Source organism: Poecilia reticulata, linkage group LG15 (assembly GCF_000633615.1).
Source record: "Poecilia reticulata strain Guanapo linkage group LG15, Guppy_female_1.0+MT, whole genome shotgun sequence".
In the NCBI taxonomy this organism is placed as follows: domain Eukaryota; kingdom Metazoa; phylum Chordata; class Actinopteri; order Cyprinodontiformes; family Poeciliidae; genus Poecilia; species Poecilia reticulata.
The window spans coordinates 2,966,388-2,992,011 of NC_024345.1; the positions used below are offsets into that span (position 1 = coordinate 2,966,388).

The 25,624-nt window shown below is 39.5% G+C and overlaps 1 protein-coding gene across 2 annotated transcripts in view; it reads right to left on the reverse strand.

Annotated features, from left to right (window-relative positions):
- slc8a1b (solute carrier family 8 member 1b) overlaps positions 1-25,624 on the reverse strand; it is a 149,864-nt gene that overhangs the window by 107,243 nt on the left and 16,997 nt on the right. The window lies entirely within an intron of this gene.

The following is a 25,624-nucleotide window of genomic DNA, read 5'->3' on the forward strand; positions in this document are numbered from 1 at the left end:
AGTAACAAATGGAGGAAGGGATGGGTGTGTTTTCAGCATTTCTTGTGGCAGAATCAAAACAGATAAGCTGCAGCTTCTTGCCAACGGTAATGATAGAAAGCAATGAAATTTGCAAAATATCTGATTCATCCGTCTCAGTTAGAAACTTATTGATTAGTCGGGGGGATATTTCCACCTTTCAGCTGTCTGAATTTAAAAATGATATGCTGCAGAGAAAGGAAGAACAATTTATTTATATATATATATATAAGTACTTGTTGCCTCCATGAGTTGCACAATTCTAGAATAATAAGAGAAAGCATTCAGTTTTCTCCCTGAAGCCTGAAGTATTCTGGATCGGCATCAACTCATTCCCTAATCCAAACCTCCTAAATCAATACCTAAAAAGATGAATTGGTGGGAAAACATACAGTTTCTTGCCAAGGACAGACACGTTGAGCTGCAACCATCATGTTAAGCATGAATAAATGATTCTTGTAATCCCACCTGTGAAAGGAGAGGATGGGATGGTTTAAAAACACTGCTGTAGAGTTTAGGTGGGAAAAAAAAGGAAAGAGAAAAAGAAAGGCAAAACATGAATCAAGAAATTCAATCCAACATTAAGTCATTGGATTTTGTCAAGACTTAAAAAAACAACAAAAAAAACTGCAACAGCAAACAGAAACAGAAACGGAGGGAAGTCAACATGCAGATTTAGTATTATGAAATAAATAAAAAAAAGCAGTTTGCTCCGATATTTTTTGCTAGTAGCGGCAAAAAAAAGGAAAAAAAAAGAAAGGTGACATTTATAACATTAAAAGTTCAGTGACCACTCTTTTCAGTAAAAACTTGTTTTGGTTTAAATCTAGGTCATCCAAAGCAAAAGAGCTCAGAGGAAGTTTCATTCATGCTGCGGTCATGTTGTTGGGAAACAACATGGCCAGCTGCTGGGGAGTCTGTCACACTGTAGAGAAGACCTGCAAGGACATTTCGGTTTTGAAAGGTTGTAGAAACACAAATGAAACAATCATCTCGTGTGAATATGTTGGTCTAGTTGCCCCAATGTCTGCATGCTGAGAGACGTTTCCGGGGGCTGCTCATATACTGTACCCTTTTTGTTACCGAAAAGCAGTTTCAAATCTTTTAAATCAACTCTTCACATGTCTACTTTTCCCGACCCCTTATATGGGAACACATGTGGTTAGAAGGACCAGTCAGGGCTGCTGTGCTCGGTCTGACTGAGTTCTATAGGAACAAGGCGAACTAAACATTAGCTGGTCTTGGATGAGCGGACTGAACTGTAAGAAGTTCAACAATGTCTCATCTCGAATTAGCTGTTATCGCAGACCTCCTTCTCCGTCCCTCTGTGGGAGGGTCAGAGGTTTCCATGGATCCAGTAATAGTTTTAAACACTTGAAGAAATTTTATTTATTTTTTACTGGCTAGCACACCCCACGCAAGAATTTATGCTCCCACTAAACCGACGCAAGTTGCAGGAACATGAGAGAAACACAAACCAGTAGTGCATCTCATGCTAACCCACACGCGCGCGTATTCACGCATACATTCGGCGAAACGACTGATGTCATTCGGCGTTTCCGACAAGAAGCCAAATCCAACAGAACTGTCTGGGAGAAATGATTTCAGACCCCAGTGATCACAGTTTTAATTACATATAATACTCTCCCTCGTTTTCTTCCTTCGGCCCTTCCTCTGCAGACCAATCTCCTCTTGGCTTCAGCTTGTGGCCAGACATTTGTCACTTTGCCATCCTCCTTATGGCCTCCTCTCCCCGTCTCTCAGTGAAGCAATGGAAACATGATTTCTCTCTTCAGTCTTTCTTTCCAGACTCTCTCTTTTTTCTTTTTTTTTCCTCCCTCCCCTCCATTTGCACACAGCACATTTCATGGTCACCTTCTCCTTCAACTCCTTACTAAGACATGCATTTATCAAGAATGCTTGCTAGCACAAAAGTATGTTCGTAACAGCGTCCAACTGAAAACAAAGTGCAGCTTGATATGGCCTCGTGGGGAAAAGCGGCGTCTGTTGAGGAAGACGCATTGCACGCAAATACATAAACGTGCATAACTTCTAAGGAGAAGATTTAATTATTTAAGTGGTGCAGAGCCTCACCACAAGCACAGCTGCTATGTGGGACAAATCCACTTGAACTCTCACATTACCACTTTAGCCATCTTGCTCATTGTTTCCCATCAATCCCACATTAAATCTACAATTGTAAACGTTTGTCAATTCATTCCTTACATGCAGTAAACAAGTGTTTGATTCTTTGGCCTACATCCAGATAGCCTCCAGGAACGATTAATCTTAATTTGTTCACAAGAGGAAACCAAATAAATATCAACTTATTGTAACCTTTAACTCAACCTCACTGAGTTTATGTGCTCTAGATTAGGTTCTCTATTTTTAACGCTGTGCGTTTAGAAAAATTTCAAATCTAAGCACTGGTAAGGAGACGTACACAAACGTTTGATTTTCATTTTCAATTTGAATTCCAACGTATTGTTTGACCAATTCTGTTTATCTGGCATTGTCGTACATTTTCACCGTCTTTTACAGCGTCTTAAAAAAAAATTAAATAAAAACTACATTCAAGCAGCAAGAACCAACATCATTTTTTTCAGCCGAAAGAAAAAAAAGAAAAATCACCATCAACAAAAAACATGTTGTAAGGCAAATGCAAAAAAAAGATGCTTGAAAAGAATAAAAGTGGAGCAAGAGCTGACCCTTGTGGATCCCCAGCTGATTAAGTCTTCTCGCGGATCCAAATTATAGCTACAAACTCAAAACTAAAGCTCTTGGAAACATTTGAAGAAAACTGGATGGCATCAAGCATCCAACAAAATTATGTTCTTTCCAAAGTAAATTAAAGCTGCACACTGGGATATTTGGAAAACAGAGTAGGAGGCAGCTGGCTGTACAGTGTGTGTAAGTGCGTGTGTGTAAGGAGATGGGGAGGAAAGGGGAGGAAAGGAGTGGAAGGGGGGAAGGGGGCGCGGACTGGACAAGAAATGTTTGGTTGTGCTGCAAGTAGAAGAGGCAGGAAGACTAACGGAGGATGTTTTTAAGGGCTTGGAAGAAACATCAAGTGACAGCCTCGCACACAAACAGCTTTAGGATTTTAATGTTTGTGCTCTAAATGCAGCAGAGGAAAGACCCAGATACTAGAGGCTCATTTGGATACTGTTGATGAGACCTGCCAAACAGCAGGGGGTTTAACACACACATACACACACACACACGCGCGCACAGAAGGACCAGCGCATAAACAGCAGGGCATGGCCAGTGTCTGCTCGCCCCTGTTTATTCTCTCTGTGACATACAGCAGAGAAACATGTAGCAGCAGGCTAATCAGTGTGTTGCAGACTGTGTGTCTTTTAATGTTTGTGGCTAAACCTTTTACAGCCCTGCGTCTCCTGCCGCTGCTCACTCTCTCAGGTTGTGTACAAGAGTTTGTAAGCGGAGAGCAAGAAACAGATCAGACTGTGGTTTAATAATAGGCTGCGCTTGACTGGGCTATTGATGAAATACTGCACGTGATTAAAAAAGCGATAGAACGTCAAGCATGCGGTTGAAGCTGTAATTTACTTGGCTTGTAAATCTGTCTTTTAACGCTAAAATTAGCGTGAATCCATTTTCCATTTCGCCCTGCTGGATCCCGTCAGCCGACCTTCCATAAGCCTCCCTCTTCAGCCACGTACTCTTCCTCTCTTTTCATTCACGCCTGTTCACAACACGCTGGTTGTTTCACATTTTTGTTGACGCTGCGCTTGTTTGGTATTGATTGTCATTTACTCCCACCTGCTCACTAAGTGGTGCCAACAATTCGACCCGCTTCAGGCTGGTTGCTTTTGAATCAAATTTATGTAAAAATTGCCAACCAGAACATAAAAAGAAAATAAACCAAACACAAAAAAAACATTGCCACGTCAAAGCCACCCACAACCACCTACGTCGATCCATTTGGGGACAGTAGTCCAGCTGATCCACGGATATGATGGAAAAAGAAAAAAATCAATAAAGTGTCAGGGGTTGGACAAATACTGCAGTACTATAAAAAATATGTATTTTTTTGGTACTCATCTAGTTCTGATAAGTATCTTCTGGATACTTATTCTGCTCTATGTTCAGTCTTCGTGTCAGTGCTACCGGTAACTAGCCGTGTGCTCTAGTTCTCTCCCGTGCTGCCTGTCCTGGACTGTTTTTGAGCACTGTAATTCATTAAATCACCATCATCTTCATCATACCTGGGTCTCAGCGTCTCTCCTCACCTTCTACCACCACACCCTATGACAGGAATAACATTAAAGGATAATATAAAATAAATTTTACTTAAAACACGTAGACCATGGACATTGTCTGACCAAACAGAAAAGATCCAAGATAAAGCTTCTTGTTAAATAGTGGTCTTGATATTCAAAAAAATAGTTGTACTTTGCTATGATAAACATTTTTAGTTTAATTTGTTAAAGTCTGTATTTCATTTTCTAAAGGTTTTTTCTTGCTCTAGTCACCTTTATTTGAAAGTGCAGGAACACAGGAAGGTAGGTAATGAGAGAGAGGAACGACATGAGGCAAGGGTCACCAAGCTGGGTATCGAACCTGCGACGGCTGCGTCTAGGACTTGTTTATATGGGTTGTGTGCTTAACCCCTGCACCGCCACAGCGCCCCCTAAAGTCTGTTTAAACAAACTGTGTATATCTGACTACTTTAAAAGCCATGTTCAAAGGATTTATTTAATTTTCTAAGAGAGTGAGCCATATCTTTCTACAAAAGGTAAGGAACGTAGTATCAAAACCTTCACAGATCCTCACTTTTAACAAAAGCAGAAAATTAATATCAGTTTGTGAAAGTTGAACAAGTCGAGCACCTGCTAATCATCTGTTTAAGAAAAAATAAAGGGAAGAGTCCAGCCCAAACATTGAGTTTTTTTTGTTTCCTAAAAAAATGTTTATAGCAGGTGAGAACAGAATAAAAAACTAATTGCCCCAACTGAGGATTCTCACATTTTGAATTTGTAGGGGAAAATTGAAAACTCTTAAAATTACAACTTAGCTCAAAAGCAGATTAGCAGAATAGAACAGAGCTCCAGAGAAATAATATTACCACAATAAAAACCACAACCAAAAGATCAAAACTAAAGTGAGGAGCATAAATGGAAAAAAAAATAAACACAGGAGTCATTTAACTCATGACAGCGGATTCTTCATTTTCCATACATGTTATGAAAACCCAAATTGTGTACAGCCTCGTCTTGGGAACAGAGTGTAACATTACAAGCGTCATGGTTAGACTGATCTATTTTTCCTAAACTGATTTGCTGCTTGCCCTACTTTAATACAGATAAAAATAGTCGCAGCTTGAGGCATAAAGCCAGCCTCATTCATTGTTTAAAACACACCTTACACACATAGCTTAAATAAGCCAAGGCCAAACAGAGTCATCAGCTCAACTACTTACCAATAATAAAAAAATACAAATACAAGATGCTTACCAAAAAATATTGCTTGTGGGTCTAACAACCGCAATTATTACCCTCCTGAATGAGCTCTCTTCAAAGAAAATGATCAGTCGTTGTGGTAAATGAACTTCTCACTGGGTTACCACAAAAATCCCAATAGTCAAACTAGAGTTTTATGCAAATAGAGAAATGATAAGCAAATCAAAAATGAAAAATTCACGTTCAAGCTAGTCCAGACAAACACTTCTGCTGCTCTACGACAGATGGAGAGCAGAACAGACAGACAACAGGTTTCTGAATTTGTAGTTTTGTTTTTGCAATCCTACTATGTTCTTTTGCGGAGTTACAGTAGAAACAAAAGGTACTATTTTTGCCTCAAGCCTTGGCAAGTTAAGTTTAAGACACAAACTGTTAAAATTCTGCTTTGAAAAAAAAAAAAAGAAACAAAAAAAAAAAAAAGTCCAGACCCCCTCAGTGAAGTTAGTGTATAATGCACTAGCATTATACACTAGCTGGAATGCTTCTTGTAAAACTTCAAAAGGACTATTTGTCTTAATATATATTACCAACCACAGGAATGCAGAAATGTTAATGGAGACCCAATGGAAGCAACTGAAACCAGACACAAAAATATGTTAATTTCATTAGGATAGACGAGCAAAACTGCCTTTGTGTAACCCTTTTTATATTTTGCATTTCACATTGCAGAGAACAAGCTAAAGGAATCTTAAGAGTTCAGTTGATAAAAGACAATACCCATCTTAGAGAAAATGAGTAAAGCTGTGACAGGATGACATACTATGAGAAATGGAAAACAGCCTTTGCCTTTCCGTCTCTCCTCCTCCAAGGCATCATAGGAGTCGGTGTGCTACTTTGAGAACACAATCAGCTGATATCACTCTGGGGTTTATTGAAGCAATAGTCTAACAAGTACCGTAAACGTCACCCGACCACGTTAGCAAAGGGATATGGTTAGCTTCATGATATGCTTTAAAGGCTTTCCACAAATATCAACCTTCCTGAAGCAAAATTCTATGTTTTCATTTTAATTCTGCAATGTTTTACGGCTTCCAGTTCCAAACCAGCTCATGCCATCTTCATCTAAATGATGGATTGCTCCTGCAGCTATAACATCTTCTCAAAGGATGAAACTACCAAACAGTTCATACTTCCAGGAAACGGCACCAACACTTCCATAGACCTATTTTAGTCAGTCAGTCAGTCAGTCTGTCATGCTCTAACACATATCCAGTTCTAATGCTAAATGGTAGAGGTGTAGCAATACACTGAGCCACCTAGAATGGCTTTACAATATGTTTGGGAAGACAAATGCAATCTCTTCTATGTTTGTAGAAAAGCAGCAATAATTTCAAAGATTACACTGGCCACTTAATCCCAGCTTGACCAGTCTGCATGTTGAGATGTTCATGTGTGTGTCAACACAACATCCTTGTTAAAATATGGAGCCATTTGTAAAGTTACACAGTAAAATTAACAGGACAAATTTGGGTTATTTAGCCTGCAATAAGAGAAAAATATATATATTTTTTTCCTAAATATTTTTACCATGTTTTTCATAAATGTCGTTTTATGCAGAATATTTAGTTGATTAGCTAAATATTTAATTCAGCTACATATGTAGTTGTAATTTACATATGTAGCTAGCAAGCTAAATACTGGGCATACAAACTAAATATTTAGCTCACAGCTAAATATTTAGCCAATATGCTAATTAACTAAGCAGAAGTGGACTATCAAAATAAAACATTGTGCATGTTGAGAAGAAACAAGAGGCGACATGAGCAACAATTGAAGCAATTCAGTCTCGCAGTGAGAAGTTCACGTACAAGTTCCCAAGAAACAGCTTTTATTTTGGTAGTCCACTCCCGCTACCAAACAAACTTGCACGTTGCATAAATATTTATATTTTGAGCTCTACATGACAGTCACATACTGACCAGCTACGCTAACTCATTATATTAAATATTGCATCCAAGGATTCCATGGCAACTGCAATGTACACAATGACGACTGAGGTTTGTTGCAACACAGCTGTGTTCCTACTTTAAATCTTCACTTGCAAAGCTGCCGAGCCAAACCTGACCACCCTTCTCTCTCTGCAGCCCTGGCGATTAACCTGCATGTCTTCAAGAAAAACCATTTGCTCCAGGGTCAGAAGGAGAAAAAAAAAGGAAAAAAAACCACCTGTGTGTTTTTCTAAGCAAGAGAGAGAGGCAGATGAAGTACCATGAAGTACAGAGAACATATGAGGGCATTTCTCACTGCCACCATGTGAAGTCATAAATTGTTCTGTGAGCACACACACACACACACGCACACACAGGCGCTCTGCTCACTGACAATCCATTCGACCAATCATGACTCACAGGGGAGATGCCTGTCACCACGGCGACGGGCAGCAGGGCCCACCAGGGCACTTTTTGCACGGCTCAGTCCTTCAACGTATAGACAGCCTGCCATTACTGATGGATGAGACTGTGGATTTACTTTTCTCTCCGAATCTGACTCCTTTCATTTCACTCAACACGTTTCCCAGCTGCCTCCTCACCGTCCGCCGCTTCCCTGGCGGCTTCCCCTCTTCCGAGTCGTGTTAGTGTAAACACTCTAACAGACCGAGAAGAGACGTTTACTTGCAATAAATATTCACAGTGCGAGGAGGTTTTGTCGCAAGAGTTCATTCATCATTTCCCTTTAAGTCCAGTAAATTATCTGCAGTTTCCTGATTATGTAACGGGGCCTTTCTGCCCAAAAATGCTTCTAATGGAAAAAAAAGAACTTCAGTGGCCTGGAGTTCTATGAATAAGTTTGGTAAGGATTTTACTGCCATTATAGCGTTTTTCCAACTAAGAGAGAGAGGGGGGAAAAAAAAAGTGTCAGCAGCTTTGCCTCCATTTCCCTCATGTATAATTTATAAGAAGTGAACTCACTATAACCTTATTCCTCTTAATCAGGTGTGCTGCCCTCGCTAATGTTGGACCTCTGGTTTGCATCAGTAGCAATTTATCCGAATAAAGACTCTGAATTGGTATAGACGACCGTACACTTAGACATGTTCTCACGTTCTTTTAAAACATTCGAGGAAGAGAAGAAAAATAACAATTAATTTCTAAATTGTCGAAACATTTGGTCTGTGCAAGACCTTGACCTGGAACACTGAAATACACCGCAGCTGAGGATGTACATAGTTTATCAAGAATGCAATTGGAAGAAGAAACACTTGCAAGAAGCTTCCATTTGAACACATTTATTCAGCGATGCTTTCTAAGAAAGTTTAAACCAGATTCGTCTTTGGAGCCTGACATAATAAAAGCAAAAGCTTCAGGAAGAATCTCTATTAGGAGGGTTGCTTTTTTTTTTTTGTTGACACATTTATAATAAAGTCAAAAACTGAGTTCAATCTCGAATAAAGCAAAACAACCAAGTTACGTTCATTTAATGATTCGACCCTGGGACACCTTGGCAGATGTCAGAAATTTTCCATAGTGTTAAAGGATTACACAAAGCAAAACCTAAGTTATGGTGAGCATCTGGGAGCTGAGGAACTGTATATAAACAAAGATTAGACTCAACCTAACCTCCTCAGCTTTTACAGGGAGTTTAAAGACTGTGTATATGGAAAATAGCTCTACCTTGAAGGTAAATAATCTTCTTTTAAGTCTACAAAAGAAGATAACACCAAGAAGTCAGCTGGCAATGGGCAGATTTCAGCTTCACCGAGTCAAAAACTCTAACTAGTTCATCCTTTCTGATCAGCAAACACCACGTGAGCGTCACTTAGTCAGGCGCTTTGTTATGGATGCCGTAACAGAGAGAGGGAGTCTAAGAGTTTGCTTTTTTAAGGATGACTAAGCTGTTTAAAAAGGAAACAATTTTCTGCAACATGTCAGACTTCAGGCAGACAACATTAAGGCCAAGCGAATCACAGCAAAGTTGATCTCTATTGCCCAATTGAGTTTCACCTCAGTTATCAAGCAGTCTGGGTTTGAAAATGCTACTAGTCTTTTGGAAATCTTGGCTCTAGAGGTAGGAATTTAGATACTTTAGGATTTACACACATGCAGGCTGACACTCATGACCGCACGCTAAAGATAGTGTACAATGTCAACATAATATTTTACACGTCGCCTCAAACAGCCGTCATTGAGTCATCCAACCACTCAATGTCGGCTCGCAAGAGACCACCACACCACACCACATCAACACACCATTGCAGCTGTTCTTGGAGTAATCAGAATCAGAATTAGCAAGAATCAGGACAAATCTACGCAACACTGGTGTCTGAACGTCGACCGCAAAACTCCCATTTGTAATAGTGGAATTGTCCGAGGCCTCCCACCAACATGAGGACTGAAAGGTAAGAGCTCACAAGTATCTAACAGAACCAAAAGTCTCTTCTGAACCAAAGCTACCAGGGGAATTCCCCGCTGGAATTCCCAAATTGCATATTTATGCCTGGGAACGCTGGAGAACTAGTCGGGTCGGATCCCAGCAGACTCGAACCGACATGAAGAGTTTGAATAATTTATCAGCAGCATTAGCGCACACACTATAGAGACTTTATATTAAATGTCAGCTGTTGGATTTAGCCTCTCTACATACAACTGACATGTCTGTGCAATAAGCAGCTTAATATGGGTTTTTACAGGGTTTCATATTTATATGAAAAATATAATTTTTAAGAATTGAAATGCTTGATTTTATGGATGTTGTTTGAACTCTGACCACTAGTTGCAGCCCCTGATTTGTACCGGGGCAGCATTTTAAAGGGGAGGGAAGCTACAGACAGTACCCTGTCACCTGAGGTCATCAGTTTGGTATTGAGTGAAAGAGACAGAATTATAACAGAGAGAGGAAAGGCCACGGGATGAGCAGTGGTAGCGCTGGAAACCAAATTCTTCTGAAGGCGTTTGTGCATTTTGTATTCTGAAGATCAGAGATAAAACTGAGGACAGCATCACAGTGCGCAATGCTACGGCTACCTAAATGCTACTATAGATAAAAATCATGTCTCATTCTACAGATACTTTTTGATACAAATTCAAGAAACTGTCAATAAGACTCTGAAAATCCTTTAAGATGCCACATATGACTTATGTACATGATCTACTGAAGCGTTCTCTGCATGTTAGATCAACTCTCTTCCTGGAATATCGTCGTCTGGACGGACAGACTCCAGCCATCCACGACAGCCAGATGCACAACCTCACTTAAAGTCAGCCATGAAGCAGCTGCTGGAACACTGACGGGAGGATAGACTGGATGAAATTCATACAGCTGTGAAGATCTGTTCAGGACAAAACTGAAGTTACTAGGATTTAGCATGTATAGTAACTTACTGTCCAGACTAAAACAGCACAAGAGCCATAAAACAAACTTTAAACCATTGTCAGGTTTTTTTTTTTTTTTTTTTTTTGCTTTCTTAGAAGTAGTTACTTTTGCTTGAACAGAATGGCCAAAATAATTTGGGTTTTTTTTTATGTTGTTGTGGAGTTTTCCAACTCAAATCTTGGATCATTTTTGTTTATGTACCTAAAGCTAAACTGAATAAAATTAAAAAAAAAAGAAAAAGGTTGATCAATAAAAGCAACATTTGATAATAGAAAATATACTCCCAACTCTGTAGAACTTTTCTATCAGGGCAATTTGAACAAAACAATGAACTTCAAATGTTTGGCCTGTATTGACTGAGTCCAAACATTTGGGCTGTACTATGCGAATGCTGCTAGCAAGAAAAAGACTAATGTAATTTCTATGTTATTGAGAATATATTTGAGCAAAATTATATATTTGTGTGTGTTTGTGTGTTTGTGTGTGCGTGCGTGCGTGCGTGCGTGCGTGCGTGTGTGTGTGTGTGTGTGTGTGCGTGCGTGTGGTGGTGTGTGTGTGTCCGTGTTGGGAAGTATCTACAAAACAGTAAAAAGGGAACAGCCTCTGTAACATATTTGATGACAGGTCAGGGAAATCATGCTTTGGTCAGCAATTTCTGTCCAGCAGTGCACGCTCAGTCCCAAATGTTTTACTGGTTGACAGCAGGTGATGATTACTTCCGTTATTGCTGCTTTGGGTTTCGACTGATGTGTAACAAAGCATCAGGATTTAGGGTTTCCTAGCAGCCCTGCTGTCTTATTTGGAAACAGAGTTTTGTGTGTGACATCATTCGTCAAAAGGTGTAGCTGCTGTTCTTGAAACGCCTCTCAATCAAAATCTCTGGCATTAGTTGGGCAGCCCGACAAGTTATCAGACACGACTGGATTTTCAATGCTGCTGTGGTTAGATGATCACAAACAACTTTAGTGAACGAAAAAAGAAGTTGGGGAAAAAAAAGACAAAAACTCCCAAAAAGAAATTTGATTCTGTCCAGTCTGGTGATAAAGACTAGTTTAGGTCATGAAGGTGGGTTTGTAAAGAAAAGAAAATGAAAATGAATAGAAACAAATCTTTATGTATTTATGAACAAACCCCAAGTTTACACACTGGAAAAGGCAAACTGAGGCATTGAGTCATCGTACGCTGCATGCAAAACTCCTCTTGCAAGGCTTTTACATCATTAAAGAATATTACTTCTCAAACCCACAATCCAACGCTGATGTACAACAATGCTCCCAAATCTTTAAGAACGGCGGCGTTTCACATTAAAGTTACAGATAACGAGGATCCTGTATAGAAAGCGAATCTACGATGATATTAGGAAAAAGAAAAAGAAAAATGTGCTTTTTTGCGGCTCTACACTCACTAGCTGTCTCTACCCCCTTTATCCAAATCCCCTCAACACCTCGACTGAATTTAAAAGGTGAAATCTGTTATAGATCATCAGAGCCCGGATTCTTCTGATGAGCTTCTTTCAATGAGGAAGCATGAAGACCTATTATACTGTACGTGCAGCTTTGTATTCCACCGATAGAGGGGGAGAAGAGATGAAAAGAGATGGATAAATAATCACTGTAAGCCCAGGATTCTACACAGTGGAGATTGTGCATATTAGCTCTCACTGCAGTCGCTGAAGCAAATGCTGTGCGCGTGTATGTGTGTGTTCGTGTGCCATCCAGAGCTGCACTTAACCGCAGGGCATGCTGTGTGTCTTTTCTCTCGGTGCAGCCAGCAGTGCTGCTATCAAAGAAGCAGCGATTGTGCCTGTGTGCGTGAGAGAGAGGAAGAGAGAGAGACTGCCATCAGATATATATTCCGCCTATAAGCTCCGACTCACTGTCCTGCATCAAATCTCTTGCAGTGATATGAGCCACTAAGCACCGCAAATCAGTTTAACTTTCTCTGGATAATCACAGCTCTCAGCTCGCCACGCAGTTTATCTGCAGAAAGTGTTTACCTGAATCACACAGTGGTTCAGGATTCCAATTCTGGACCACACATGAATAAAGTGTAAAAGATAAGATTGGAAATCCACCCAGAAAATGGCTGGTGACAAAAACCGACAGTTTTTTTTTTTTTTTTTTTTTTTTAAAGCCTGATTTGGTTGGAAAGGTGAGTGGTTGGTCATAAGTTAAAACCATTTGCCAATCAGTGTATGCATCCTGCTGAGTTCTACAAGGCAATAGTAACAACTATTAGAGTGGAAGCTGCTACAGCGTGAAGTCGACTCAAAGTTAACACTAATGGAGTCTTGACAAAAGTTCAGTCTGGAAGACTCTAGTCGCACCTGCCTCATCAATCAGCGCCTCCCTCTCTGCAACCTGGGCCTATCAGCGCTGGTCCAAGCCTCGCTCCAGCCAATCATCGTTTGGGCTCCAGTTCAAAAGGACCTTCACCCATGGCCTTCTCTGCTCACCAGCTGCGATCAACCCACCTCCGCCCCATCTCCACCTTCTGCTCCCGGCTCTAAGGCCTCATCTTCCTCCGACCGCCGCCACCAGTACAGGCCCCGGGGGTCTACATTCCTATACTGCATCAGGAATGTTCATCGAGCTTATCGAAGTCCAGCTCGACGTCCCCGGCCGGGGCCTGAACGCCAAAGGACTTTGTGTATTTTCATGTTCATTTTGTCATTAAACTCTTTTAATTGCTTTCTTTCTCTGTTTGAGTCTCTCCAGATTGAAATGATGATACTAAAACTGGATAAGTGTTTATTCCTTACAGCAGTGGTTTTTAGTGGGAACTGGGGTCAGGGGACTCAGAAAGCTGGAGGGAATTGTAAAAAAAATTTTTTTAAATTAAAAAATATTTTAAAAAACTGAATTCTGCTTTTCAATTATAAAACAAGCAAAAATAATTCATTGAAATGTTATTTTCCATGCTCATCTTTCTCACTGGCTGCCAGTCAAATTCAACAAGCTAGCTTGCTCCTCAAGCTAACGCAGAAAGCGCATAGTCTCTGTCAGGAAAACGACTGAAAGAACCATCCTTTTGCTAGATTAATGTAATGGTTATTGAATAGTGAATAGAAGAAATGAACAAACATTCTAAAAGTCAGTGTTGCCTTACATATTTTGTAGCTTCATCTGTGGGTTTACCAGCAGTAGCTAATGCCGTTTCATGGCATGGAAAACTTTGGGAACCCCTTCTTCACACTACTAACTCGCAAACCTTTAATTTCCCCACAGCCTCCAACCTAAAAATGTAATTCAAAAATGCTTAAATAGAAAACGTAACGCATCACTTCCTCCTGGTGTAATACCATCCACTCCATCTCAGATCATATTAGATTCATCATGCAAATAATACCAGTATTTCTTCAGAGATCCTCCAGTGGCAACCCAATTACCACAAGTGGTATTTGCGCCCTGCCTTGACGGCCATAGGCTGATTTGACTCGACTGTCCATAGTTTTAAGTTTGATAACGCTCCTGGGCTGCATTAATATTTTATACAGGCATTTTTTTGTCCAAGACATATTAATCACTTTCTCCTCTACTTGATTTCATTCTCTTCTCCCATTTTTGATGAATGGAGCTGTGCGCAAGCAAAGGGATCCAACAGGGCTAATATATCTGCTCCATTGTAATCACATGTGATAAATGATGGATTAGACCACTTAGCCGGACTTCTGCTGTAGCTGACTTTGTACACCTATCTTAGTATGAAAAGATTCTCAAGTCATCTACATGATTGAGTGCCCAGAAGTGCTTCCTATCTCTCCACAGCCTGAAAGCACTTTTTGTCCGCCCCCCACCATCCCGTCTGCTTGCCTCCCTCTGTTTTACCCTGTGTGATCATTTTCTGTTTACAGCATGTAAACATAGCCAGCATAGCTTTGGTCAAATGGCAACATGGGAGAAGTTTTCCAAAAAAGGATTAGAACAAGTTGGAAGCGGACTGATAAAGATGAGGTGCGTTATAAAAGGAGAAGTGCGCTGCTGTAGCCGTTAATGATAAACATCTGAGCAACCCGATTCCCCTGACAAAGTACACATTGGAAAAAAACGAGGAAAAAAACTATGCTAAATAAACTATAAAAACAAGAAAAAAACAACTGTAATTGATACAAATGCAGATGAACAGATGGGTTGGCATGTTTTTTTGCGTTTTGTTTTGTTTAGGGATTTTTTTTTTTCCTGTTAAGGCTGTCCTATTTCTGGGTGGAGACTCGAGAACTGGGCATTAATAACACATGACAGACTATTTAGTCAAAAGGTGCTGGGTTTGCTGTTAAATCTGGACCTTCATCAATTCATTCTTTGGTTCTTTTTGTGCCCAAAAATGTAAAAGCAGCCGTTCATCAGGGGGAACAATTTAAACAGATATTGATCAACAATTTGGGCATTTTAATGATCATTTTCATTTAAAAAAAATATTGAGCTGCAAAGAGACAAACGGAAAGGCAATGGTTTGACTGTTCCGAATTAAAAGTAAGTTGGGATGAAGTGGCAACTTATGGGAAGGAACTGAAGACTTGACTAAATTCCTGATTGTGTTGTGTAGCTATTGGCGAATGTTGATTTTATTTTATTTTATTAGAAGCTGATATAGGGCTTCAGTGTCAATGTTGAGGTCTTATTTAACACGTTTAAAAAATTCACAATGAAGTAAGCAGCTGGATTGTTATAATATAGTAATATCTCTTTTTACTACTCTGTATGGATGTGCTCATTTTTGTGTATTTGGATTATTTTTTATTTTTCTCCAATTCCTAAAATGTGACATCAGGGTCGCTGCATTGTGCAGAGGCTGTGGGGGGATCGATTCCTGACCTTTGAACCTTTTCTGCACATCCGCTCCTCCTCCTTCTCCCTCCACCCATTTCCTATCTGGTGACTGTCAATAATGGCCTCTGGTGCCAAAAAGAGGGAAGAAAATCTTAAAAAGTAAGTCTTCTTACTGAGTATTATAGCACTAAAGAAGACAGAGGAGCAGCAACAAGACACATTTTCCAAATTTATCCCATACATACTGGATCCTTTATCATCATCATCATCAATTAGGCTGCCATTTTAATGAGAAACTGTTACAAGTTTAGCATTTTAATGCATTTACAGTTGTGTCTAAATATCCAAATTACTGAAAGCCCTTAGAAAAAAAACAAAACAAAAAAAAAAAAAAACAATGTTTGCCACTGCAAATCCGATGAGCTCAAACTTAAGTTCATTTTCAAATACGCCTTCATTGTGGATGCTTGCTGATCCTCTCTAATGTAATCTGTTCATCATGAGTCCAGGTTACTGAAAGGTCACACAACAGATACACAGAGTAGCTGTCAGGAGGTTATCCCATCACTTGCACTGGTGTCAAAATCACATCTGCTCCAGAAAGACAAAGCTTCATTTTTTTTTTTTCAATTTTTAAAACCCTAATCTGGCTTAGATGGTCTAGTTATTTTTAACACTTACATCTGTTTTCTTTGCTACCACTGATGCTGCTTGCAAGACAAAAAGAAGAAGACCGGATGTTTCATCCTCTGATTTGTACACAACTTGAGAAAACGATAAAGCGGTATAAAACAAAGCTGAAAGCGTTCAAATATTAAGGGAGACGCTTTTCTTTATGCACTATTTAAAGGTAAAATTGAGTGCAAATCAAGATATCAGCTGTCTATTGATTTCTTAATTGACTTCAAAAATCAACATTTATCCTATTAAGCACAAAGATTGTTTAAATTTTTATGTTTGCAATTTTCTTAATTATTTTCAGAGTGCTGAGTAACGAACGTGACATTTAAGATTCACATAATGCAATTTTGAATTTTTTTTCCAGATCAAATGTTTGACTTTCCGGTCCTGTTGCAAAGCTCATGAGAATCTTCCAGTTAGAATGTGCTTTAGTCAGGTTTAATCAGGCCAATTTAGGAAAAAGGGAAAAAAGTTGTATATTTCCAGTTTGAATACTGGAAATGCTTTCATGAAGCCTGCTTCATGAAAGCAGGCTTCAGGCTTTCATGAAGCCTGAAGCCTGCATAATGATCCATATTAAATCTGTGCACTTTGAATCTTAAATTGAGATCTGCTCTGCACTGCAGGAATTGATTTCTCTTTTAATCAAAATCAGACCAATCAGAGTTTTGTCACCGATTTCCAATCGCATTATGTTTTTGTACATCTTTGTCTTTTGGGCGTAAATTCCAGTAAGTGATAACTTTCCTGAAAAAAATTTTTGTTCTCGTCTTCCTGCTACAGGCTGCAATACGTACAGTTAGCATTAAACAGCAGTGTTGGTGTTTATCTTTTTGTGTGGTCCGAAAAGCTGCCAAATATTCCAAATAAATCACGTTCTATGACAGACGAAGGTTGAAGCCACAGAAGGATAAAACGGTGCATCTTTGCTGTGCTCCACTTGGCCTTCCTGTTATCTGCAGCAAATTTTACAGCCTGAATAAACTGAAAGCACTACTTCGGAAAGGCTTTTAAATCCGTCCTTCCTCTAATTTCATTTTTATTCGTTAAGCCAAGATGTTCACGTTTGGACCAAACTGTTGCCAGACCGAATGACAAACTCACATAACGACTTGTCAGACTTTACATTTGCAGTGACCTCTGCACAATTTGTGTTAGAAAAAGTTGCCATTCGTTTGTGGTGTTTGCACCAACCAGGTGTGAATTTATGTCAGATTTTGTTGTTCCTGCTTTGACAACCAATGATCATCTATTCAGTCTCTGATAAAAAAAAACGTGATTATGTGACAAAATATTGAATTATAGGTTCCTAAGTTATTTGGGTGTATCTCTGGCACAAAATAGATTAGAATGACAAGGCAATATTTTAATACGATTAAAATACTGCACATTAAAACATTTGATCTTAGCATTTTGTCAACTATTTTTTTCCATGTTTAATCAAAAACTACTCAACTATAAAAATTGGAGAATGTGTGAAAACTGACCAAGACATAATCACTTGTTCTCGCCCATAAGTTATGAAGACAATCATAAAAATTTACAAAAACGGGAAGTGACGAAACATGAGCGCAAGTGGAGAAACTTTCATCTGAAAGCCCAAAGAGTGTTTGTGTTTTTGTCCGATTCGCTTTAATTGTACTCATTTTTTCTAAAGGCGACTTCCCTTCATCGGCTCAATGCGCCTGCCTACTCGTCCCTGTTTTCCTTTCTTATTTATTAGTAATTTTTTTCCAACACATCCATTGATTTCCTGCCCTTTCCTCAGCCCGTCTTCACACCTCGCTCCCTCTCCCTGTACAGTACAATAAGTGGAAGACGAAAAGAAAGCCACGGAAAGAGAGGCCCATTGGAGCGTGAAATAGTCTGAGCTTTACTACGACTGGGAGCCTTTGACCGCATAGCGCACCAGCCATTGGCGTGGTTACCTACGGCAACGGGGCACTAATAGAACAGCATTCAGACGAAGAAAAGGAAAAGAACAAGTCAAGCTGGAGTGTTCATGTGTTAATGAGTAAATCCAAAAGCACGCATGAGTTCACACAGACGTATGCTGGAGTCTGCCCGCAGAAAATGTGGTCTTGATTACATACTTAAATGCACACTCACACAAATTAAACATCAAACTAAAACATAAAAACAGATTTTATTGGAATGCTTCTGCCTCTTAAAATGCAATAATTATATATATATATATATATATAAAAAAAGATTAATACCGCTTTTTCTCCTTGGAAGAACAATTTCTGATCTCTTATAACTGACGGTCTAAATGACCAAAACACACAAAGAAACATTGCTGCCATTGTTTGAGAATGGCTTTATAGTCATTTTTAAAAAAAAGTTCTTGACAAGTTCTTTATGCAACTAGTGTAGCAGATTTAGATTTGTCCATTTGGGTACGGACTCCTGATGGGTTCGGCGGATTTTGTATGATTCCAAGACCAGAAGGAAAACATAACTTTGTGCTTCCTTGAATTGGAAAAAAAAGCCTCCAATGGGAGAAACCCAGGAGAAATCAGAATAAATCCCACACACAGACCAACACTCTGGCAAACGGGGCACTTTAATCCGGTAACATTCAGATCCTACATCCTGGACCTGGCACACCAAAAGTAATTAGCATCAACACGATAGCATTAACCTGCTCCAATCCGGCCATTAGCAGCATACTTGGGGCAGACAGGCTGGGAATCCTATTGGAGCTCTTATTTTGATGAGATAAGCTACAGACTGCAAACCATAAACCCGTCACCCACTCCCAGCCTTTGTGTGAGCAAATACGGGCACATTGGCCTTGTTGTTTGTTTGTTTTATTGGCTTTAGCAGTCCCACTTGCCTTCCCAGGGCACAATTCACAAATTCAGGGAAGACAGATCACCGCAAGTTGCAGCTCCTGTTTATCTGAGCTGAACATTCGATAAGTTAAGATTTAACAAACAATAAAAAGGATCAATGAATTTATGTCTTCCAATATTGCCGATGTTGTGATGTAGCAAAGCATAATTATGTCACTGAATCAGATCTTAATCCACAACGTCATCTCATTCATTTGAGTAACTCCTACTGCAAAAGACCGACTAGAACAAAACTTTGGGTAAAGCAGTGGTGTTAGCCCGATTACGCTCTTGTCATTCTGATTGGTGAAGCGGATCCTATCATACGAAAAAGTTAAATCCAGGGAATGGGTGCGGCTGCTTATTTGGCTAGCTCAGCGGACAACATGGCAACCTGGTGACTGGGAAAAAGTTAAGCAATCCACTACTAAAACCAAATTATATTCGTCTTGGCCAAAGGGACACTGGTACACGAATGTAAGAATGACGGCAGAAGAATCGCTTCGCTGCAGCACATCAGAGACTCGCTGGATTTTGACTCGGAAAAACTTGTGTCTTTGTTGGACCTGAAAAGAAATGGCGCGTCACGTCCTGTACCCTGGAGCTAATTGTTTTCAGAGTCGTGAAGTGTGCGCTGCGGCAGGGCGCTGAGTACTTGTTCAGCATCCTCATTTAATTACGGCAAAGCGCACTTCTCGTGGATAGATCTAAATTGGCAAATAAAGCTAATCAGAAGACACATCTGGCAACAGGAGGAAAAGAAAAAGAAAAAAAATTGGGGAAACAAACAGCTCCCCATCTGGCCCTTGGGTCTGTCCCTCTCTTTTCCCCCCCTTCTCCTCACAACACCTTTGACTCCTCTCACTCTTTCATCGCTCTCTCCCTCTGCATCGTTGCGGCTCTCTCTTTCCGAATGACTCTTTCCTCCCATCATCCAGGCAGTTGCCAAGGTAATAGTGTTTTGTGGAGGCAGCTGGCCTGCTGACCTCCCCTCCTTTTTCCTTCTCCTCAGTTCCTCTTTTGCCACTTTTTTGTCATCCGTCACACTCCGAAAAGTGGCCAGAGTGACTAATTTTCCACATTTGTAAATCCTCTAAGGTCTGTGGCAGAAGTGAAAGAAAGACGCACAGCAATCCAGTTCAGGCATCCGTTTAATAAAGTGTTTTAACACAATCTTCGCAGTGATTTAGTGTTGCATACGGTAAACAAGAGGGAGGCATCTGGCCAAATAATCTTTATGTGGAAGTATGTTAGAGGAGGGATCATTGCTTCTTGGAAGATGGGAAGCAGATTTTGGGTGAAGCAAACCTTTTTTGTGACTATTTCCCTTCAACAGCCAATATAATTTCTCAAAATGAGCAAAGTGCTAATCTGAGTAGGTGCTAATTAAAAAAAAAAAAAGAATCTGAAAAATGAAACGGTTTTGTTCGAGTCCGTCCCCAGGGTAAGTCGTTTGAGTTTCTCAGTGACGGAAATCATAAGATCAACTGTTGTTGTTTTTTTTTTTCTCCTTTTCAAACACGAACTATAACAGGTGTGAGCCTCTTGCCAAGAGAGGTGTTGTTTTACAATGTTCCCTGCAACATGAGAACAACCTTCACACCTCCTAAAGCACAGCTTGTGTGGGTTTGTGTCTGCGTTTCAGAGCAGATTCTGGCCCGCTTCGTTCGGCAATGCCAAACAAACGAATCAAAAAGACGCCGCGCAATCTGGCAAAAACTTGCAAAAGTATTTTCTTAACCTTTATTTTACCATGATAAAAAAAAAAGTTCTTCATCATGGGAGTCCTGGCCAACAGAGAGCAACAGAAACACACGCACAAAAAATTACATAGTTAAAAGAAAATGTCAAGCTATTAAAAAAAAGCAGTACATGTCATTGAATAACCCCATAACTTTTTCCACATTTAGTCATATTTAACCCCAAACGTCTGTGTGATGTACCAGGATTGTGTGTGACTGGCCAGCACAAAGTGATGCATAAAAGAAAAAGTAAGGAAAGGAGGACAGTAAAATGTTAATGTCAAAACCCAAACCAGTTCAACTGAGGCGATTCCACATTGAAAAACTAAAAAATAAAATAAAATATTCCGGGCAATACGACAAAAATATAATCATGACCTTTTCTTTTAATTATTATTTTAACAGTGAAAATAATGATTCAAAAAGCACATAGTCTAAATAAAAACAAGCCACAGCCATTAGGGCAAATAGCATTTCTAACCACACTCTCATCGGTTTGCACACTTTTGCCAATTATCGTTTGGGAAATATGTCGCAATTCTTAACACAGGCAGTACTCTGCGTGTCGAACAATAATCCACTTCTAGCACGTTGACTGAATGAAAGAAAACACGAGAGTACCTGTGTTTATTCTGCTGCTCTGTCTGCTGGACGGACTAAAACTCTGATCACATTTCTTAACTGAACAACTGCTCAGGTTCAACAAGGTGACAAAATAAAAGTCGACCTATCCAACAAGAATCTAATATCACATACACATTGTTTTTCTCTCCTTAAGAAGGTGTGTGTGTGTCGCATGGTCAATTTATGCCAGTTACTGGAGTGTGAAGTCGCAGTCTGCTTGCTGTGCGTGTGTGTGTGTGTAGGAGGGAGCATAATTTGATTTTCAACTGTACCATGCTTCTCCACAGGCTCCCTGACTATGGAAATTATATAACTTGAGCTACTTGAGGATATTTCATACTCTGGGGGGGGTCAAAATGAAAATGCGTGTCAAATGCTTTGTGTTAGCCTGACAGAATTAGCAATGCAAACAAGGAATGGTATTTTATGTGAATTTCTCTGATCTGACGATGTTTTGTCTTCCTTGTGCTGCTGTCATTGCTCACCCTTTTCACCACAGAGGCAATCCTGCTCCTCAGTTGTTTTCGATGCATGCAAGTCAACGCTCGCCTACTGTTTCAAGGAACAAATTGAACCAAGTGTCTTACAGCCACAAAGGAAGACAGAAACACAAAGCATGGGGGGGGAGGCAATAAAGAAAATTAAAACTTTTGGCGAGGACAAAACTTTGCTCTATCTTCTTTTTTAGTGTCCAATCTCCACATCCAGTCGAAGTCATCTTTCACAACTGCCTCCCTTTATTAATCTTTCCTTTATTGAAGGAAAAATATCCGCGTTACGAGTCAGTCTGCAGGCAATCTTCTTTAGATCAGCCACCTTTTTTTTGCAATTCCATAAAGCAAACGGGTAATTTGTTTTTCTTTTTTACTTTGACTCATGTAAGTTCATGTTATTTTGAGAATTTGATAACACCCAACAAAAAGCCAGAAAATTTACCAGACGTTTTTTCCCCACTTTGACTCCAATAAATTGTTAGAGCATCATTTTTCACTTTTTTTAAACCTAAATTGATGTTGTTCAATTACTAGAGCAATGCTAAAAGATACATAATAAAGCCCTTTAGAGCTAAACAGTCAATGGTAATAAGGTTTCCTAATTGCATCAAATGTTCTGTGTCTTATTCTACTTATTAATTTTTTGCATGACAAAATCCTTTTTGCCTCAATGTTACCTTTTTTTTGCTGCAATGCAGCATAGTAATATTTAATTAGAATTAATTAAAATTGGCCTTTAAGCAAGTATTAAACATATTTTTATTAATTCCTCGTCACTAACAAAATGTTTATTGGCCCAACGTAATATTAGCACGAATGCAATAACAGAAAATCCTCATAATTAACAGAAACAAAGGTTAAAAGTAAAAATCTGTGTTTAAAGAAAACGTTAATTCAAACGCGAATTCGAGAGTAGCCATTAAAATTAAACCATCTTGAAGTTATTTTTATGCATGTTCTATGTCTTAAATTATTTCTATTAAAAAAAAAAGTAAAACATTTCCAGGAAACCCAAAGATGATTGTACGGCACTCTGCATCTTAAAAACCTTTTAGCAGAACCAGAAACCTTTTAGAAATATGTTGGGTAATTTCCTTATTGATTCACTAAAATGTCTGTCATTTTCCCAAGTTGCCTTTTGCGCCTATTATCAATAAGCTCAGCTTTTTTATTTTCCTTTGTTTGTTAATTGCAGCTAGACGAGCCGCTGCTCTCACTAACCAAATGTTATGTCTCATCATGGATCAACAGGCGCTGAAGACCAGGATGGACGACTGCTGGACGCATTTAGAAATCACCCTTCAGCTGCTGACAAAACAGTCGCATGTGAATATGAAGAATCATTAGCGAATGTAATTATTTTCATATCGGCAACTTTCTACTTTCTGCTCCATTTTGCATTCAAAGATATGATTAAAAATCCTGCTGGAGTCAGCCTTGGTTGCAAACAAACAAACAAACAAACAAACAAACAAACAAACAAACAAACAAACAAACAAACAAACAGTTTATCTGGAGGGTAAAACAGGCAAAGCCAACATCTGAAGGACTGCAAGTTAACTTTTGGTTTCCAAGAAATCCTACTTTACTGATGATTTACTGTAATTCATGTTAATCCTAAATGCTTAAACACAGGACAAACTGAGCTTTAATGCTGCATTTGATTTGACCAGGAAGCTTTGTTCTCTTCATGAGTCAGTAAACTAGTTGGATTTGCTAATTATTAGCAATAGAAATCTATGAAATATCTCCATTATGCTAAATGAGCCAATTTTGACACTAAAATTGTACACACAACAGGTTTATTATGATGCAATCCATCAGAAAGAAGGGGAAAAAAGAAGATTTAGACCTGCAGCTTCCACTTTGTTGTCTGTGCCACAAAAGGAATATTGGGAACTGAAGTCGGAGCTACTCAACACCCTCCAACTCTCCCAGTTGGAATTTTCTACTCAAGACATTATTTCTGTCTTTCACTGTTGGAACAATACTGTGTAACTTTCACTTCCAAAGGCAAAAACAGCAACAGACATTTTAGCTCATCAAAGCAACTCCAACTCCACCAGGGCAATACCAGCAACTACAGCGTACAAACAGAAGGACACAACTCTGCACGTTTTGACTCCAACGAACCACGAACCTAAAATGAGATTAGATTGATTTATTAGAATCTAAAACGAATCATTCCAACCATCCGAAGAGTCCAGTAAACCTGTAGCAGTCATTTAATACATCATCAGCAGACATAATTCAAGATCTCATTCCAGAGTTATTGGAGAGGAACTTGCAGTAGGTCAGCTCTAATGAGGTCTGTCAAATAACCAATGAGAGATCTTTGTGAATCTTCTTTTTATGAGCAAATTATAGTCCTGCATTAATATTGTCAAAAATCTCTCATTAATTAGCTATACGTGGATAAACTCCTGAAATTGGAGAGTTTATTGTATCCTGCTTAAATCTAAAGCCCACGACAAAAAGACCAGGTGAAAGCACTGACGTCGTGTTTGATGAAAGTAAAACGACACGAGAAATCAGGATCTAAAGTCTTACAGAAAATGATTTTAAACAAAGAGCAGAGCATCATGGGAATATGAGGGATCAGCTTTTTTTTCTTGTAAATATGATAAAGGAAGTACATGAGAAAATATCAACCACCCAATAAAAATAAATAAAAACCTACAGTTCTAAATACAACCTAATAAAGCCTAATATCCATATTCAGTGAGCCAGTAAAAACATTGTTAAAAAAAGAAAACCCTTGTGGCTGTGATCCACGTCCTAGCTGATATTTGGATCAAGTTTCCCACACCGAGTGGTTCACAACGAAAATTACAGATGCCGCATTTACCCGTGGAGCCAAAAGGCTTCCTGTAATGTGGTCCAACAGCAATCACAATGCTTACCATGACTCACCATCCAACAAGCACTCTGTTAAGTAAAGCTTTGAACAGGAGATTCATCCTTTCACTGCGGGGAATCTTAAATTAAAGGTCTAAGCCCCTTTTCACTGACTAAATAACAGAAAATAAAAGCCACTAGCTTGCAACAATCAGTTGCCCGGGGAGGTTTTCACAAGGTATAAGGCCACCTAAAAGAGCAACTTGATTTATGGCTTAAAAAGCCTTTTGTGCTTCAGAATCAAGTCAACAAAACACATGTTCCTTCTTGGTATTTACCGACATCCTGCTGTTGGAATGTTTGAACCCTTTCCAGCAAAACCAGCTACTCCCGGTTTGCCTCTCTGCGCATCTCACTCAAAGCGTCGTCGAGGATCGTCGTCCAGTTTCCAACACAAGGAGATTCCACCTAATTAAAATTCAAACCAGCAGCCACCTAACTAGTAACTCCATTCTCCCAAAGCAGTGGCTGCTGAAACCATTGTGCTGACTGTGCAAGGACAGGGTGGAGAAATCAATGCGTTCTCTCAGGAAGAACAGCGGTACGATGAAGTAAATCACAGGCTTAAGACGTTTAATGAGAAGAAATTAGAAGAAATGAGGAAAAAAAGGGAATTGAAAGAGGGAGGGGGTAGAAGCCAACAGGTACGGGATTGTTGAATCTCCTGGAGTACTGATGCAGAGCCGTCCGGCATGCCGCTTCGTGTGGCCACCACATCACACCAACATCTCTGCTTCCCACATCGTTACCAACACGACTGTACAAACT